At 48.4% G+C, this 13,628-nt stretch overlaps 2 non-coding genes across 2 annotated transcripts; one reads left to right on the top strand and one right to left on the bottom strand.

Annotated features, from left to right (window-relative positions):
* The first annotated feature begins 10,948 nt into the window (after positions 1-10,948).
* TRNAA-CGC (transfer RNA alanine (anticodon CGC)) lies at positions 10,949-11,020 on the top strand. Its single transcript has one exon. It is a non-coding gene; the product is annotated as a tRNA-Ala (tRNA).
* A 226-nt stretch (positions 11,021-11,246) lies between these two features.
* On the bottom strand, positions 11,247-11,317 carry TRNAG-GCC (transfer RNA glycine (anticodon GCC)). The gene has a single exon. It is a non-coding gene; the product is annotated as a tRNA-Gly (tRNA).
* Positions 11,318-13,628: the final 2,311 nt, after the last annotated feature.

The raw sequence follows: 13,628 nt of genomic DNA, 5'->3' as shown, positions 1-13,628 counted from the left end.
GCGACGGGTGTCGAGCAGTTAGCAAATGCCAGAATACAGGTTCAGAAACAAAATCTCGTGGGAATTCTGGTTATCTCCTGGGTAAAAGGCTCATACCCCACTGCAGGCTTCAGAAAATAGTGGTAAAATTAAGAAAAAACCACTCGTGATAGTTATGAATTTGCAAAACTCTTCATGTATGTGACGGTTGCTGTCATTAGAGGTAAATGGCAGGGAGAATAAACCCATTAATGCAGGATGGTAATTGAAAACAGGACTTGTGTAGAGAATGGAGTTTGTAATTACGAGAATAGTTATTAAAATATCGTTTTGCTTCTAGAAATGCCTGACTTCAACGCAGAGTATGAAGGAGTTATGTTTAAAGAAGTTAATTATTTCTAGTGCTTCAAAAAGGGAGGTCTAAGCTGAAAATGATTTACCAAAATTGTTAGGACAGTTTTTCAATTATCACTTTTAAAATGCTGTTGTAGAATATCAGCTGAACCTTATTTTTACTATCACTAAGAAATGTGCTTTACTCCTGCGCAGATTCTGTTCCTTTTCAGGGCTTTCTCTGGAGCTGTGCTCCGGGTACGTCCGTGGTGGTGGATCACAGCCACAGCCTTGCCTTTACAGGGGCTCCTGGATGACAGCTTTGACTTGCCATTTGGCCTTCTGGGGGCTCTGGCTGTCCGACCCACGGCAGCATCGATGCTGATGGCTTTTCTTCATGGTCTCCCCGTCCTGGTGTGGTTTCTCGGGCACGATCCTGCGCTCTCTGCGCTGCCTCCCTCCCGGCTGGGCTCTGGCCAGGGCCCCGAGGTGCAGGCGCAGCTCTGCGCCCAGGGATCGTCTTCCTTCACCGCTTCTCGGAGCCCCACCTTGCTGGGGACCGGTGCTGGCTCAGGCAGGGGCCACCTGCCCGCCCCTCTGGGCTTCGGGTGCTTTGCAGCCTCCGGCCACCTTCGGCAGCGTGCACCAGGGGAGGACCCCGCACGGCAGCCGCTCGCTGCTGCCAAAGCGGCTGCAGACGTCTTGCAAGAATCCGGAGAAAACAAAGAGGAGCTTGTGGTGGGGAGAAAATACCGGCTAGAGCTGGGCACGTGCTGCGCAGCGAACAGCTCCTTTGGCAAAGCAAGCCGCGCGGCAACATCTGCAGCGCCGCGTCTGCAGCTCGAACCTGTGGACTTCCATTTGTTAATGTAAGCATTCGGGGTTTATGTGCACGTAGATGGGAGTATCATCAGCTTGTGTGCCCTGCACGCTGGGTGTGCCTGGAGGTTGTGCCAGCTATAACCACCGCCAGAGCCCGGCGATGGATCTGCTCCTGCGGCGTGCACCCTCCGCCAGCGCAGAGCTGCCAGGTACCGGCCCGCACACCTCAGCAGCGCGGGCGTCCTCCGTGCAGGCTCACCAGGACCTCCGGGGATCACAACAGAAAGCGAAACCTCAAAAATCGTGTTGGGAGGACCCCTATTTTCCATCTCTCAATGACTTACCGAGGAGGGGGTCGGAGCTTCGACACCTCTCGCCCTCCCGGCAGCGCTCCTTTGCTTTCCGCACGGCCCTGCTGGGATTTAGTGCAAGCGTAGCACTTACGTACACCCAATGGTACACAAAGTATATGCTTACCATATCCAGTCAGTGAAATAATTACGGAGAGACAGGCAAGTAATCATGCACAATAAATAATACAGTCTTCTCTGCAGCATTTGAAACACAGTAAGTAATAAACACTGATTTGAGAAAGACTAGTATTAAATAAAAATACCCAAACTGTAGTTCAGCCTGCACACAGAACGGAGGAAAAACTGGGTTTTTTTTCCAGTTTTAACTAAATGGGATCTGGTTCTTCAATATGAAAAAACTAGATTAAAACTGAGGTAAAAATTGAATCCCATTAATAGTACCAGTAAATAAAAATACATTATTTTTTGGATGAGAGAGCTTTAATAATAAGACGTATCATAAAGAGAGAAATCAAAACTGGATTGTATATTCACCAGATTGTTCAATGCAAAAGGCAACAAAATTAGCCCATATTGATGTCATGAGCAAGAAGAAGTATATTCGTTTCCAGATCACAACATTCCAGTACAAGAGATCATTGGAAAAGCAAGTCAATTTTTATATCAGTCAAACTCCTATTAAATTAGCCCCTACTTTGCAGCAAGCAAATCTACAGAACTGGCCCCTATTGACATATTGATAATGAGATGTAAATATATTGCTTTCTGGTTCACGGCGATTCAGCGACCCACCAGCGCTCGCTAACAGCAGTCAGGCCGGGTGGGCGAGTGTTGCCAGGCTCTCGGTAGCCACCGCAGCCGGTACCAAGTCTGGGGGCAGAGACGCCGAGCAGAAGCCGTGTTGAACCTTTGGCTGAGCGCCGGTCTGATCTTCCAACCCGTGCACCAACAACCGCGGTAAGGATTCGGTCACGCCAGCTTGGTGCTGTGAGGGTGACGTAAGTCTGTACTCGCTGCGCTGAATCCTGGTTTAAACAGGAGAGGGTTTCGTGCTGGGGAACAGCCCGCGTTCTTCGCCCACGCAGACGTGGGCGGTGTCGTGCTGATGGCGGCCGCGTAGCCTGCCGTCCCCGCGGGACGGACTGCACTCGGTGCAGAACCTGCGCTGGGTCACTGAAGAAGAAAATCTCCACTGCTGCAAACGGAATGAGTCTGGATTAGTGACAGGGCAAGGAAGGGGACCATTTTTTGATCTTAAGTCTTTGGGCTGTGAGGCTTGGACGTGTTTCTTTGGAGTCAGTGGCAACTTCTGCGTGAAAGGGCAAGAATCAGTTTGGCTGAATTCCCAGTTCCATGGGAATTTGACATTGTTTTATTAAGGTTTTTAAAGAAATAAAAAGTTTAGTCTAATTTTAAAAGAAATGTAAAGTTTTAGTCTTCCTCGTTCACCTAAAATAACGGTCATATAATGGCTTCGTAAGGATTTATTCTCTCTGCTGTATGAAGATCCTATTTAACACACACTAATGGTCTTGTGTGTCTAATTATTGTTCAGCCTTACAGCAAGGTGCTTCGACGCTGCAAACTCACAACAGACTAGGCTAGGATTTAAGAAAATCTAGACCAGTGAAAAGCTCTTTGATAAATGTGACCAAGAAAGTAGCTACTAAAGTAGTAAAGCTGTATTTTTCTTTCAGTGTCAAATATACCATACCTGGCAGCAGGTTAACATCTGGACGGAGAGTTTGGGAAATCCATTCGGTGGGAATTAGAGCAGGAGTTAGCTGGATGTGCTGGTATATTGAAAAACGCAAACACAACAAAACTCTTGACCCTGCCTTACAAGATCCCGACTGGCACGGTTAATGCCACGGCGGTAAATGCAGCCAGCAGGGAAGAGCTGATTCTCAGGAGCAGAGCAGGCAGGGACGGGTAGAACAGCGGACAGGGAAAGGGCGGGAGGAACGATTGTGTGGATGCGAGAGAGAACTTTTGTTTTTAAATCCTGTCAATATATTGGCAAGGTGGAGCGGGCAGGTCCACCCCCTCTGACTGTCAACGCACCCGTCCAGCACTGAGGCTTACTTTGATGGAGGAACCAGAGGAAAACTTGGGGAACACCTTCAGTTTGAGGCCTGAGTTAAATGCTGTTATTAATAACGTGTTTCATTCCGAAACACGTTATTAATCCAAATCAGGTAAGTCTGGGAAGGTAAAACAAGGGGGAAAATTTGCCATAAGATCAACGAGCAAAATACAATGAACTAGTCTCAAAGAACAGGCAAGGTGCTAAACATTACCACCAGTATTTTGGTGGAGTCCCCTGAGCACGGCTCTAACCCCGCGCGGCTGCACAGTCGCTGGCGAGGAGCTGACTCACAGCCAGCCCGGAGCGCGGGGGGCCGGGGGTCCCGTCCCCATCGCCCAGCCGTGCCGGGGCTTTCAGAGTTGGGTGTCTGCCGTGCGCCGAGCCGACGGCGCCGACCCTCTTCGGGAGAACACAAAGTGGAATTTGGGTCTCCCACATCTCGGGTGCGCAAGGTACCAGGCGGCTTTCCACGCCGTACGCAGAGTGGGTATCTGGGGGCTCCGTGCGTACCGGCACTGCCGAGGCAGAGCAGCCTCACCTGGGGGTCATCCCCGCGCCCCAAAACCTTGGCTTAAAGCGTCCAGCACTGCAAAGGCTCAAATCTTTGTTGCAGACGTGTACTATGTGCCTAAGTCCTTTCTAAATCCTTTTATTTAACTAGTGCATGAATTTCAAGGGTGCAGGGTGAGACACCATGGGTCAGGATCTTGCTTTTTCCCAACATTACATGTTATTGCTACTTTATCTAATTGAAGCTCCAAAGTGAAAAATACTCCTTATTCACTGAATTCAAAGTCTTGTTGTGTGTGTGTTTCATTTTCTATTTTCTGGTTCTCTGTGGTTCTTTTCGGTTGCTACTTTCTGGTTCTGAGTAATCTCTTCTTTCTCAGTCTTAGCATTGTAACAGGACAGGACGTTCGCCGTCCACTGAAGGAGTTACCATGACATATACTGGTTTGTCTTCCACGGGATGGACTTGAGACTCCATGTAGAATATCCCTTGCAGGAATTTGTTCACTTGAGTAACAGCAATAAACTCCTGTCCTCAGGGTTTCTCAGTTATTCGTGTTCCTGACGTCCATTGCCAGTGAGACTTTCACTTTGCCCCGTTTTTTATTAACAACAAATTCTTGTTGTCCTTCGGCATATGATGCTTTTTCACAGTTATTTTTAGGTTCGTTTGCTGTAGTATGGCTGCCTGGCAGCAGAACCACAACAGGATGTGATAGATGTGTTCTAGATGCTCTTCTAAGACAGTATTTGTGTTCATCTACTTGCACTAGTGCAGAGGAATAAAGCAGTTATTCTGGTATTTTTATATAATGAAAATATATATAATAATTACTGAATTAATTATTATTATAATTCAGTAATTATAATATCACTGAAATGAGATAAAATGTAAAGCTTCCTGTTTCCTATCATCAGCTCAAAAGTAGCCTGGTAACAAAAATGAAGTCCAATTGCATTGTTTGCAAGAGCGATTAGTAGTAGCCCTCATTTTGGTTTTCTTCCTCTATGAGTCTGGGTAAAGCAGTCTGTGTTCCCACATGGATCAGGAAAGTGGAAGAAGATGGCTTTACGTGAGAATATTCATGATTCCCGAGGGGAGAGCCTGCTGAGTGTAGCAGGGCCCTGATGTGCAGAGGAGGCAAAGGCAATAAGGGTTCCCAAAGATTTTATACATGCGGCCTGTGTTTATAAAACATAAATATAAACCCAATGAAAACGCCGTGCTTCTCGGCCGAGACGGCTGAGCCGTGTTTCTCGGCCGAGACTGTACATCCCCCGAGCCTCTCTCTCCACAGCAGCCCAGATGTGATGGGGGGGGGGGGCACTTTTGGGGACGAGGAAGGTTAGCAGTTCTGCTCCTTGCTTTTTTAAATGAACAGGGACAGCGGAACGATTTGGCGGCTGCATGTTTGGGGTGACCCGATCTCCCGCCCGGGGCTCCCCTTGCACAGAGGTGAGCGGCGAGGGGCACGGGCCACCCCTCTCCTGCCCCGATCCACCTCTGCGTCATTTAGCACCACGCGCGGCATACGGTTTGGGTGGAACGCAAACTGCGGCCGCTTAGCTGCTAATGGCACAAAATGAAGACCCGTGCACGGGAAGGTGTCCGAATTGCCAAGGACAAACAACGGTTTCGTGGTTCTTCAGCCACACTTGAGGCAGCTTGTCTCCCGCTGGCAGGAGGAAAGAAGAGACCAAACGGATGCGGGACAGGCAACCCTTACTCAGTTCAACCGGTTTTGTCCATGCAGAAACCAAACCTTTCAGCGATACCAGAGGTCAGCATTATACATAGAAGAAATTGTTGGCTGTTGTAATCTGCGACAAAGAAAAATCATTATTAAGTGCAAAAAAGCACTTGTCAATACGAGGCCACATCTCCAGGACCGCTTGGTTGTATGCGTTTTTATCCTGAGCTTAAAGGGCTACACACCTCATCCTGTACTGTCTCAAAATTATTTATTTCCAAAAGATTTACATCTTCCTTTTGTCTGAAAAAACATTTATGTTTGGGATTCCAGCTGTAACCTGAAGAACATGAAGAATGGAGAAGCAAGAGATTCCCCTTGAGGAAACGGAGCACTGGAAGCTGAAATGCTCTGCAGTAATTTGAAGTAAGAGTTATGCTTGATTTAAGATGATGAGTACGAGCCTTGCCTTCTTGTTGTGTAATTTCACGCAATCAGAGAAGATCTTACTTAATATTTGTAATGATATTGTGGTTCAGACGGGGCTAACGAGCATGTCGTATGATACTTGTCACCAGAAGGTGATGTGTTGCAACTGGGGTATATATGTTTCCAAAACTTTTCCAGGAACAACAAAGAGCATTTGTTCCACGAGAGAGATCACAATATCTCTTCCTTAAAAATATAGCACTTAGCAAGCAAACTGGAGAAAACCAATATTTCTTAGGGATTATGTTTCAGCATGCTGGGGACAGTGAGGACTGCAAACGTGGAATAAGGTTCAGAGAATAAGTCAACGCTTTAAGAAATAATAATAATAATAATAATAATAATAATAATAATAATAGTGCAGGGTTGGGGTAAAAGATTTTGCAGAGTATTTTAATCAGGCGTTCTCTGAACAAAGTTAAAGTGTCCTGTTGAATGATCTGTCCCAATGGGACTGCCCTGTTGGTTTCCAAATCAGCCTCTACCTTGGCTTCACAGGTAGGTCTGTAAATTAAAGGCCTGTAAAGAACGCAGGAGCATTCCGCTGTCGGGACGCTTTGGCTTTATAATCTGAGTAAACCTGTGTAATTGTGCTAGACTCGGTCTTTCTGAGCTTTACAAAAAAACCTCCTATTTGCCTCAATCCCTGAAATGTTAATTTTCATCTCTGATTAAGCTGAAGACCCGTCGAGGCTCCTTTTATTAAGTCATGCAGACTCTTACCTGCTTCCTGAGGGCTAAATTTGGCTGAGAAAACCACTGTAATATTGTGTAATTAATTTGCCAGTCAAATAATTTCTGCAGGGCTATAATTTACTTATCTGTCTGCAACCCTAACGAATCTCCCGGTTCAGCACTTTAATCCTGTTTTCTGCCTTTTTATCTCCTTTTTTAACTCTAATTTTTGTAATTCTTTACTATGGGCTGATTTGTAACCTGTATTTTTGGGATGTTCTTATGGTGTTCTCACCGGGAACAACAAAAACCAGCTAAACACTTAGACTTTGTAGTAGGCCTTGCATGACTGGGAACTAATGAAAGACTTCCTTGCTTTATTCCTCCATTTCACCACATACAAGGGAGTTAATTCAATAAAAATCAAAGATGTAAAAATACAGGAGAAAAAGCGATTTGTATTTGGAGGACTTAAGATTGTAACTTCATTCAGACTCAGTCCAACATACGTGCAGAACTTTGGAAAGCTTGTTCTGGGCACTCTATTCCCTGATGAGCGGCAGTGGATAAAAGCTATTTGGTAAATGTAACGTCGGCATTTTTTTTAGTTGTTTAACTTTGCAAATTGCAACTCTGTCCTCGTTTTTTAGTTCTAATACATTTATTATTTAAAATGGTTCGGGAAGTGGCATAAGTAAGTAGTTAGTGTGTTGTTCTGAATCTCCGCAATTTGTCCCTTTACAGTTTTCCCGATCTCCGGCAGGAATGTTTTGTGAAGGAGGATGGGAATGTAAACAAAGCATAAATAATGTAAGAGATTCGTGAATATTCTGCACTGACTCATTGGATACTTCCAACAAATGGACAGTATGATCATATGATAGAAGAAAAAGGACTTTTCTAGAGCCCATTGCCACGGGCTCTAGCGCTTGGTCAAGACTTGCAGCAGCACACAGGGGGTTGCAGTGTCACAAACGGAAGGAAGACGGCACAAGCGGGGAGCAGAGACCTCGCGCAGGCCAGGCAGGTCTGCGATCGCGCAAGGCGATGAATGTGTACGGCTGAGCTGGATCAATGAAAGGAATACTCTTCATATGCTTGTTCTATACTGCAGTGCTTTGCTTCTGTATTCTATTGAATGAGAGTGTTTACCTGAAGAAGGAATTTTGCGTGCAAACATTCAGTCCTGGGAACAAGTGCAGTGATAGGAAGCTATCGGAAAGAAATGCAGAAACACCTATCTGTCTCTGCAGAATTTCATTGCGATCGTTCTTGTGCGGTCCGGACATCGGGTAGCTTTGAAACGGAACTCTTTTCAGGCTGGACTACAGAGATCCATCAGCTTGGAGAAAAACTGCTGTGGAAAATACAGAGTGAATTTAAGCATGTATCTAACAAGAATCAATGAAAAATGCAAAAACTTGAGCAGATTCAACGAAAACCCCGACCCCAGGGACTGGGAAATGCGTAAGGTTTGCAAGGTACCAGGAACGAGTTAATCCCACCAAGGAATGCGGAGGAGCTGCCAGATAACAGAGTGACATTGTTTTTCCCTGATGTCAGCACAGAAACCCAAACACAAAGAGGTGAATGTAGTCCTCTGAGAGAGCTCTTGAGAGAGCTGAATGTCGAGCTTGTGCCCTGGCATCCAGCAGCGTTAAAATCCGCTCCGCACAAGATGACAAAGTGTTTCCTGGAACCAGGGGCTGCCCCCAGACATCTGGGCAGGACGGGCGCTGTGGGCGATAGTCGGAAGGATCATGAGATGTGCATGTGGCAGCGCTGGGAGCTGTGTCGCTGCTGCGGCGGCAACAGGGTCCCGCTTCTGCCTCCTGAAGTTTTGAGAACATGCAGCTCTGGCAGGCTTGGGCTTACCACCGAGCGGATTTATAGCCATCTATGGGTCCTTTCATCTACTTTACAGCTCAGTCTAAGGCATCCTATTTTCTCCCATAGCACCCACATGTTGAGTCTTGCCTGAGTAATTCAATTTATTCTGTATTTGGTAGGTGATGGTCTAGAGGATATTTAGATCTAGCTGCAACAGAAGCGTTGTTTCACTTTAATATAGGCAGCACATAAGCTCTTGTATTGGTTCCACCGGGATAGTAATTAAATACCTGCTGATATGCTTTGGATCTGTAGCTGCTCTTCTCAGAATGTGCTCTGCCCTGATCCACCTCCCGAAGAGGAAGTTTCACAATTGGACTGACTGTCCATCACAGCTGAGAAACCCATAAAGGCATAGACATATCTGTATTATTCATTTTCTACTATTCTGAAATCTACAGAAAGGTAAACAAAAGGAGAAAAACCTGAAGAGTCGGTTTTGAATTGCTTTGTGTTTTTATTGCAGTGGTTGGTATTAACCTGCTCTGCACCCTCGGCTCAGCCTTGTTAGGAGCAGCTGCTATGCTGTGCTCTGCGTTATCAGACAAATCAAATAGTTTGTGTGTTCTGTTAATTATGAAAATCAAATTCAGTAACTCCTAGAAAGCTGCTTCTGAAAATCTGTTTTGAAGAAAGTCAAGCTGTTAAATGCTGCTTTCTGACAGGATAGAAAAACGTGAGTCGTGGAGGTTACGAATGTCAAAGTGGGGTGCACTGGAGGAGCCGCGCTCGGTGGCGAAGGGTCCTCCTCCTCCTCCTCCTCCTCCTCCTCCTCTCAGGCTCGGTGAAAGGGGTACGGCTGCTTGCAGCGGCTCCCTCTAACAGTATAAATCGAATGCGCTATAGGATTATGTGGTATAGTATAGATGCAAGTTGAGGGGAGAATAGCACATATCATGGAGGTGGTGCCGAGATTCTGAAAATAAACCTGAACGGAGAGTGGGACCAGGTAGTTCCCACTAATGGAAGCTGCTGGTTTTGCTGGGAATAGAAAGAACCTGGATGGGTTCTTTTAGTATCAGGGCTCTAAACCTGCCATATTTAGATAGGAAAAATATCCTAGAAGAGGTGCATTTTATGTCATGATAAGAAATCTCTTGCTTGACAGCTTAGAAGCTTAGATTTGTCAGGACGATTGCAGATTCAAGAAGCTGCGCTGAAGAAGACGTGTGTGTTAACACGAGGAATCTTTGCAGATTTGCACGGGCAGGAGCAAGGAGCCGGTTAAAATCCATTCTAAAAGAAACAACAGAGTATTTTGATCGTAAGCCTGGAATTCTCTGAGGGAAAAAACCCCGTGAGGTTGAAGGATCTCAACGGCCGGGCGCCCGCAGCGGCCCCAGCGCCAGCCCCGGGCAGACGGGGCAGCCCTCGCCCCGCCGGGGGAGCGCGGCCCCAGCCCTGCCCCGCGGCCCCGCCGCCCTCCCGCCCCGGCCCTGCGGCCGCAGGGCGCTTCCTCCCGCCGGCGGCCCGGGGCCTTTGGCCGGCGGGGAGGGCGGCTCTCCCCGCGGGGTGCGCGCCGTGCGCTGGCCGCAGGCTCCGGCTTCGGTGCGAAGCCCCGGCGCCCGGGGGACGGGCGGCCCGGCGCTGACGGGGCACAGCGCCCTGCCCCGGCCCTCTGACAGCGCGGGCCGGCGCCTGGGTGCTGCTGAGGGGCCGGGGAGGCCTCAGGCCGGGCCGGGGCTCTTCCCGCCTGGCTGTGCGCGCCGCGGGCGCCGGGGAGGCAGGCGGGGGTTGCCGGGCGGGGTCCGGAGGGCTTCCCGAGGGGCTCGGAACGGCTCTGGGCACCGAGGTGCGGGGAGAGAGAGACGGCGAAGCAGCCTTTAAGAGGCGGCCTGCGGGGAGGGAAGGGCTCTTTCCCGTTGACGCTGCCCCCGCCGCCGAAGAGGGGGCTTGTGCTGCCGCCGGTGCCGGCTCGGCTCGGGTGGAAGCGCGGCCGCTGGCGTTGTTCCACGCTCACGGGCCAAACGCGGGCCGGGCCGGCGCCAGCTGGGCGCTCCGTGCCGCGGGAGCCCCGCTGCCGCCGGGGCCGCGCCTGCCAGGCCAGCAGGAGCTGTGGGCAGCGGGACGCGGCCGGGGACGGCGGCAGCCTCGGCCCGGCGGGGCGTTGGGCCCGCCCGCCCTCTGATAGCGGCCGGCGGAGGGCCCCGGTAGCCGGGGATGTAGCTCAGTGGTAGAGCGCGCGCTTCGCATGTGTGAGGTCCCGGGTTCAATCCCCGGCATCTCCAGCGGCTACTCTTTTCTTTTTTTTTTTTCCTTTTCTTCCTCCCCCCCCGCCCTCCCTTTTACCGCCGGCACGGGCCGCCGCCAGCAGCGCGCCGGGCCGCCGGCACGACGCGTCCTCGCCCCCACGGCGCCGCTTCTTCCCGCTCGGGAACCCCGCGGGGAAAATGAAAGGGCGCTGGAAGTGCCGCGGCCTTAAACTGCGGCGGTTTCCGCCGAGAAAAAGGAACCTGCATTGGCCGGGAATCGAACCCGGGCCTCCCGCGTGGCAGGCGAGAATTCTACCACTGAACCACCAATGCGCTGCCGGCTGCCGCTCTCCTGGCTCAGTGCATACATTGGGGGTTTTCATTTCTTTTTTCCCTCCTTTTTTCAGTTCCGTGTTCGCGGTCAGTAGTTTTGAACTGTTATTTTCAAGGTAAAAAAAAGTTTTTTAGGAAGTTGGCAATGTCTGTATAAGTTTTTCCTCTAAAGGATAAAACACCCCTAGAAAATTGTATAATATACCCATCATCCTTTACATTTAAAAGCTTTCAGACCAAGTCACAAAAGGTGTATTTTTGTTCCTTTTCCACACTGGAAGGACTTTGCCCGAGGAGGCCACCAGTTAAGAGCTCAGAGGCTCACAGGACCTACTAATAGAGGAATCACAACAGTACAACATCTGGATTTACACCTCTGTGTTTTGTCAACTGATGTAGTACTACGGGTTCTGAGACGTCAGTACAATGTAACCTTGCGTAGTGATGAGATAGCAATAGAATGCCATTGCTTGCACTGTGATGTAATGATGCCAAGTTCTAATATAAATTATGTACAGTCTTGACATTTAGTTTGTCTTGGACGCGCTCCCAAGAACGGCCACGCATGGGCCACAGAGTTCAGGGAAAAGCAGCACTGAGTGTTTCGCGTCAAGAGAACATCCAGATGAAGTACGGGAAGAATAGCTTAAGAATACCCTCAGACAGGATGAACACCTACCACCAGCCATCTCATGAAAGGTAGTAAGCAGGCATTTTCCTCTTCAACGAACAGTAATTTGACACTACAGATAACGTTCCAATTTCCCGTGTGAACATACGTTAACACCAAAACGCAGACTGCCCTATGGAGGGTCCTCTGCTTGCCGGTCCTGCAGCTACTACCTACCTGTTCTGCATGGCTCGTTCAGTTCATCGAGGGGGTGAATTTTTTCTGCACACGTAAAACGGAAGCTGAGCAAAACTTGTGTTCTCAGTGAATCTGGAAAGAAAGTCAAGGCCACGATTTGCTCGCCGGCCAGTTGGGTACCAGGTGACAGCATTTCCCAGTCACCCCTGGCCTGGAGGAACAATGCAGGCCAGTAACGATGCCATTACAACTCCCTTTCCCCTAAGCTTAATTGCAGCTTCTTAATTTCCACTGGCAGAAAGTAACATAGTGAATACTTCAGGTAATAACTATTATTTAGGCTATTGCTTACAGTTGCACCAGTCAGCCTTGAAAAACTCTTTTCCCAGACAAGCATAGGACCAGAAATCCCAAAGCAGTTATGCAAAAAATATTCATATGGAGAAGACTTCAATTCACTATTTTAAAACATCTGAAAGTTAGCCAAGCTGAGGTAAATAGCAATAGTTGACCGACTAGTTTCCTCCCCTACTTTTATTCTCTCACCCCCTTTCATTTCTGGTGAGCTGAGACACTGCAAGGCAGGGGATGGCTGGCGGGGGCACGGATCTGGCAACATCTGCGCAGAGCCGCGTGGGAACCAGCAGCGCTCTGGGGGAGAGGAGTCCTTGGGCTGGTTCTCCTGGGCAGCTCGCGGTGATAAAGAGAACAGGCTCTGTTCCTGCGGAACTGCCGCTCGTTAGAGAATCATTTTACAGAGGATCGCCGCAGTAACAAACTTTGCACTGTCAGCCAGCCTGTCTCGTTCCCAGAGTAGAAATGAAACCCGTTCTTGCACTCATAGTTAATAATTTAGAGAACAGTTTCCCATGTCCATTAGACCATGTTTTGCATCTGCTCAGAACATCTGTGGGTGTTGGCTGACGTACTACTGAGAACTCTGTAAATCAGGAAGAGTTTGGCAACTCACATGCCTCACTGGAGCTCAAATATTGCTCTAGAACATGCTCCGGAAACCCTTTTTCAAGCTGCATGACACAGGCTCATACTTGGCTTCCCTTTAAAAATGACTGGATGTAGGAGAATGCTGAATCAAAGGGAGAATCAAGACCTATAATATTAGAAAATGGTGGTCTAGAGTCGCAGAACTGGTGAAAATTTCAGAGGATTGGTTCAGCTGATTAAGAATCTGCATCCTACTCCAGTGAGACAAGGAGTCCTTAGGAGTTCATTGGCTTAATCATCACAACGGTTGGGAGAACGCTCCTGCAAATCCTCAGTGCAGAAGGATAAGGCTAGCAGAACAGTACAGGAACACTCTGTGAAATTACCGTCCTAAACAAAATTTAAGTACAAATGCTTCATAAAAATAAATGTGTTTCTAGCTGTCATCCATAAAACATATATAATTTTGGAAGTTCAGTAGATGGCTTGAATGGCATCAAGAATCCAACTTCATATAACAAGGTGATAGGATCTAGGGAATTACTTTTAGTGAGATTG

Source organism: Ciconia boyciana, chromosome 10, assembly GCF_034638445.1.
Source record: "Ciconia boyciana chromosome 10, ASM3463844v1, whole genome shotgun sequence".
Classification (NCBI taxonomy): domain Eukaryota; kingdom Metazoa; phylum Chordata; class Aves; order Ciconiiformes; family Ciconiidae; genus Ciconia; species Ciconia boyciana.
Note: the sequence above shows the minus strand (reverse complement) of the source record. Positions and strands in the feature narration are given on the sequence as shown.